General features: G+C 43.9%; 1 protein-coding gene and 1 pseudogene across 3 annotated transcripts in view; both read left to right on the top strand.

The window, feature by feature from the left end:
- The window catches only part of STAU2 (staufen double-stranded RNA binding protein 2), a 220,864-nt gene that overhangs the window by 174,689 nt on the left and 40,175 nt on the right, over positions 1–6,000 (top strand). The gene's annotated exons all lie outside the window — the stretch shown is intronic.
- LOC112472618 lies at positions 408–526 on the top strand (annotated as a pseudogene).

Here is a 6,000-nt window from a genome sequence, read left to right as displayed (position 1 = left end):
GAATTTGCCCATTGACTTCTTGGCAGCCCTTGTAAAACAAAGAACATGGTCAGCTTTGCGAATCGCAGCATCAGCTGGTAAATCTAGCTGTCAGGTGACTTGAAGTATATTCATGTGAATGGTTTACCTGGCTGCATCTTGAGACCTATTGACAAGGCACAAGGCATAGGAAAGTGAAGGGAAAGAAAAACTAACATTTGTGGAGCATCTTCCACGGGTCAGGTGTTGGGCTAGAGGCTCATATCATTGTTCGCAGCCTTGTAACCCTTATTCTGTTAATAGTGATTCTTATCCGCATTTGCTTTGGAAGGTGTCTTTTTTTTTTTTTCCTCAACTTGTCCCCAAAGTCTGGGCACTCGCCAATCCCTTATGTACTTATTCTGTTTCCTTACTACAAAAAAATGTGAGTCTATGGCCATGCCACCCTGAACCTGCCCAATCTTGTCTGATCTCGGAAGCTTAGCTGGGTCGGGCCTGGTTAGTACTTGGATGGGAGACCACCTAGGAAGACCAGGTGCTGTAGACATTTAAAAAAAATGTGTGTGTGTGTGTGTGTCCATGTATGTGTGTGTGTGTGTCCGTGTGTGTGTGTGTGTGTATTTTTAACATTAGTACCAAATTTTAGTGCTAACTTTTAGCATCAGAGGATAGACACTTGAGAATGACTGGTTCGTAGATGAAATTTTTCTATAGGAAAATTATCCAAATTGTGCTTATTTTCCATATTTTCAACCTCGTGTCTCAACATGTCCTGACCTAATCAGTTTTCTCTGTCCCCAGAGCTGCTTTTGCCCTGGTGGGCCCCGCCTCAGACCAGGGCGGCAAGGCCCGCGGTCGCCTAAGGCAGAAACTCGACAGCGAGGTCGCATTCCTGACACCTTCCTCACCTGGCTGGGTCCTTGGTCCCCTGGTGTCCATCTGCAGTGCTCTCTCCATCCGCACTGGCCCCGCCCTCTGGCGGACACTGTCACCTCCAGCCTGACTGTTGCGGCTGCTCCTCTGTGTTCGGGACCGTCCCCCCCGGCCCCCTTCCCACACGGCAGCCAAATCGATTTGCCAAAGTGCAGTGCGGGTTGTATCCTTCCTCCACTTAAATATTTCAGAGAAGTGGCCTTCAGACTTTTTGACATGTGACTTAGAATAAGAAAGAAATTTGACATCGTGACCCAATAGACACATAAAGATACGTAAACAAGTTTTGTGATTTCTATTCTGTCCTAGTCGATCCTCTCCTATTTTGATCTCTTTTGTTTAAAAAAGTAGTGCTGGTTGAAACCCTTGGAAGCGATTTCAGAGCCGATTCATGGATGAGATCGTGCGGTGTGAACGGCTCTGCCATGAAACCCTTGGAAGCGATTTCAGAGCCGATTCATGAGATCGTGCGGTGTGAACGGCTCTGCCGTTTAGGACTCTTCCTGAACAAAGGCTGAAAACCGCCCTCCCAACCCAGGATGGCAGGCTTTGTATCCTCTGCCATCTGCTCATCTCTGCAGCCCCAACACGTGCTCTGTCACTGGATGTCCCAGCTTTCCCAAACCCCTGACGACTGGCCCTGAGTGATGCCGCCCTCTTTTGCCTTCGACTGGTCTGTCCCCACCCCTCTCCCATCTGCCTGGTCGATTCTTCAGGTCCTACAGTGTCAGCGTCAAGGCCACTTCCTTCAGGAAGTGTGACCTTGATTGTACAAAGTGTGTGTCACATGCCAGTCTCTGGGCTGAACCCTTCACACGGATTATGTCGTTTAGGGTTCAGTCACCAGAATAGGTGCATAAGAAGTACCTGTTGGATGAATTCACTTCACTTCATGCCCCTGCAGGTGCTGTTTAGGACAAGAAGATATTGATATATTGCGTATCCTAGAATTTCTACAGGACTGAGAATCCACTTCTCAGGTTGGCTGCCCTTCTGAGCGTTTGTCTCCATATGTTCATTGCGCCCGTGGCCAGTGGGTCATCTGTGGGTACAAATGCTGCAGGGGGTGTCAGCATTTCTTCAGGCCTGCAAAGAAAGTGCAGTCTGTATCCAGTTATCTGAAAGTCGGATGAGCACGCAGTAAGATCTTAACATCTGCCTCAGTGTTTTATGTTGTCAATTCATTTTCTTTGATGGTTGCTTTTAAAGCCTAGTTTAATCTAGCGATTCCTATTATTAGAAGTGTCCTGAATCAGACTATAAATTGATGCAGCCATGATCAAGGAAATTTGGATCTTTAATCTAAATAAGGGTCACAATACCAAGTCACAGTGTATTATGCAGAATACAAAGCCAGAAGGTAAATCAGTTGAAAATTATGAACCTACTTTGCTCTACAATGAATCAGAGCCACTCGGGTCCTGGGAAATGGGATGGACACATTAAATAGTTCCAACTTCAGGCAATTATTACTGTTTACAAACAGTAATGACCCACGGCAGGTAAATAGTCCTTGAAAGGCCATTGTAAGGTAAAAATAGGCCAAATGTTCTCAAGCTCAGGAATTCTGGAATGACATCACATCTGTCTCAGATACACCTGCAGATGTACCAAGAAGGGCCTCATAAATTCTACTCTGGCTGGTCTGAGGTCAATTAGTGCTATTCTGATAATACATGTTGTTGAATAGGAAAATAAAATAGCTCTCATTGATAACGAGAAATACAATTTTCAAAGTAAGAGTATAACATATATTTTTAAAAGATACTATTAACCCGAGTTCCTAAACTAATCATTAGCCGGTTTCTAAAAATCAGGAATCACTTAGAAACACATAATTTCGTGCTGCTGCTCTTCGGAATGTGCGAACGTCACAGTAATCTAAAATTACAGTGTTGTCACGTTGTATATTCATTTCATATCATGTTTTTATTTGTTCATAATTGTGCGAATCGACAAAGTGGAAGCCAAGAAGCTAGAACAAAAGCTAGTTGGTTTCGTAGTTAGGGAACCTGGCTTCTGGTCCATATTCTGCTTTTGCATATCTGTTTGGCCATAGGCATATCATTTAACCTCTTAGGCTCTCAGGTTCTTGAAACAAGAAGGTTAAAATCACAGCATGATCATTTTCAAAAAAAAAATCTATGATTCTAAATTGGCGTTAAATGAGACCCTGATTATATATCAGTGGGAAAACCCTTTGTCAATTTAAATAAATTTAATAAATGGGTTTGATTCATTTTTCTAGTTTTCTTTCCTATAGGGGATGTGGACTCTTTAAAGTTTTTAAGACACCTCAAAAATGTAGCAAAATCCAAATAACCAAAATATCACCCATTGAATTGACAGTATCCATGAATCTGTCAATTTATAATGTATTGAATTTACAACTCTTATTTCCTGAATCCATGATTTATAGTAAGATTAAGAACACTTATTTACATACAGTCATGTGCTACATAACATTTCGGTCAAGGACAGACAGTGTACATGGGACAGTGTATGTGACGTTGGTCCCATAAGATTATAGTGGAGCTGAAAATGTCCTATTTCCTAGTGACATCGTAACATCACGGCACAACACGTTACTCATTTGCTTATGGCGATGCTGGGGTAACAAACCTACTGTGCCGTGTGGCACATACAATTATGTACGGTACCTAATACTTGATAATAAGTGACTACGTTACCAGTTTGTGTATTAGTGAGACTACACTTTTTATTGCTATTTTAGAGTGGACTCTAAAATACTTATTGAAAACATGTCTGCTGTAAAACAACATTCCATGTTATGCTGGCAGCAGCCTCACACTTCTCGTGTTTACTGCGTCTCTTGATTGTGTCATTTTCTCTTGTGCCTCATTTAATCCCGTGTTCTTGTGTACAGTGACATGCCGTACAGGCCTGTAGGCCAGGAGCAAGAGGCTGTACCACAGGGCCTGGGCGTGCAGTGGGCTGGACCATCTGGGCGTGCGTGAGAGCACTGTGATGCTCACATGATGATGAAATCGCCGAACGACGATGTCTCAGAACACGTCCCCGTTGTTAAGCTCTGCACGACTGTGTTCTGTGTCTCAGCCGTAAGCCTCAGAAGCCACCGAGTTTCTGTCGATCATTTGCTTCCCGATCTTGGGAACTATGAAGTTTGCAAACAGGTGGTATCAGAACGCAGGTCACAGTAAATCTAATTGACTCCGGTCCACTTACAGGTTGCTCCACTTTAAAAAGAAAAACTTCTTATCAAAGTAAAATATACCACAGAAAAAAGTACATAAGTGTACACTGGATGTATTTTCACAAATTGAACACGCCTGTGTGATTAGTAACCTGATCAAGAAACACACCAGGCTCTCAGAAGCCCGCGCCATGCTCCCTTTCAGGCACAGCTCCGTCCCCAGAGGTCATCACTCTCCCAGCTGCTGGCCCCGTAACTTAGCTGTGCTCGTTTTTGTACCTTGCATACGGAATCTTACTGCAAACACTCTTTGTGATTTCTTTCACTCAATATTATGTTTGCTGTAGCTGCAGGTCACTCATTGACATTGCTATCTAATATTCCATTATGGGACTATCCCGCGATTTACTTATCCTTTCCAGTTTGGGGCTATTATGAATAGTGTCTTGAACATTTTTTTTTATATCTTTTGGTGAACATGTGTATCCATTATTGGACGACTGATCCATTTTTAAATGTAGCCTTTTGTGATGCTTTGGCATATACATTGTGCATCTGTTGGAAGGTCGAGTAGAAATTAGCTTTAGAAATATCAGAAGGCATGGAGTCATTTTAGTTCAAACAAACCTACTTTTTTTCGTCTCTCCCCTGCAAACACACCCATCTGCGTGATGAGTGACAAATAGAGCAAAGTTGCGAAATACCCAATCCTAAACAATACTCAGAGATAGAAAACAATGGTTTTTGTTTTAGCTTTTGTTTATTCATAGAGCAACAGTTTGTAGATCGAAAAAGCTTTGCCTAAGGGACACTTAAAGTTTCGGATTCACCATACCTTTTTCTAATGTTTTTTTCTTGTGGATCATGGTAAGTGGACAGTAATTAGATCATGAAACAAAACCATCCCGCAAGCCTAGTCACCCGCCTTCTCTTTATCCTTCATGAGACAGTCTGGTCTCCCTTTCACGCCCCAAACTCCACTGGCATTTCAAAAGGAAAGTGCCCACAGCTCCAGGGATGCTGATAAAGGCCATCTTCAGATACTTTTGTCCAAGCTTCCTGAGGTTTTTCTTTTTAACCATTTAGAACACATGCCACAGGCAATTATTAAAGGCTTTATAGTTCACAAGTCATTCTTGCAGACAAGACTTCATTTGATCGCCTTAGCAACTCTCCGAGGTAGACAAGAAAGGTCGTGTGGATCGCAGGGTATGTGGCAACGTTCTAGTCTAATTCGAGAAGTGTCGCCCATGTGTAACTGATCTTATTATGGGCTCGTCATTATTTTTGAAGCTGGAAATTTCTGGACTTCTTCCTTCGTCCTTCTTCTCACAATTCTTTTCTTTATTTTCCACCTCAGCACGAGGGCGAGGCGGCTAGCCGAACGCTGGCCTAAGTTCTAGCGCTTGCGGCATCTTCTGATCCACCTTTCCTCCACCTTTTTCATTTTTTTAGCCAGTAGGCGCTTCCTCCGTGCGATGGCGTTCTCTTAGAAGGTGTAAGACTAGGCAGCGGCTTGTCATTTGGCATCACTGGCAAATCCAGGCCTCCGGCTGCTTCTCCGTCTTCGGGGCCAGTGTTCATAAGGCAGCAGCACTAAGCTGTGGGCTCTGCAGCGGGAGAGGATGCTGCGGGCGGCTCCCGCAGTCCCTCGGGCTCCCTCGCGTGTCCGCGTGTGCGAGGTGAGGCCTGCGGAAATGCCCAGCATGCACTTGGCTTGGTGAGGGAGCGCGTGGGTGTTTGCCCTATATTGGAACCATGAGACTAAGACCACATAAACTTGGATAGGATGATTCTTTTTACAAAACCGTCCTGCGCGGACACTCTGCTGCCCTTTGACGTGCGGAGGTTCTGTCTTTTGACTAGCCTACATGTCTGTTTTCCACAGCAATATCATCTGATCTGGGATTCTC

This window comes from Pteropus alecto, unplaced genomic scaffold (assembly GCF_000325575.1).
Source record: "Pteropus alecto unplaced genomic scaffold, ASM32557v1 scaffold87, whole genome shotgun sequence".
Classification (NCBI taxonomy): Eukaryota; Metazoa; Chordata; class Mammalia; order Chiroptera; family Pteropodidae; genus Pteropus; species Pteropus alecto.
Note: the sequence above shows the minus strand (reverse complement) of the source record. Positions and strands in the feature narration are given on the sequence as shown.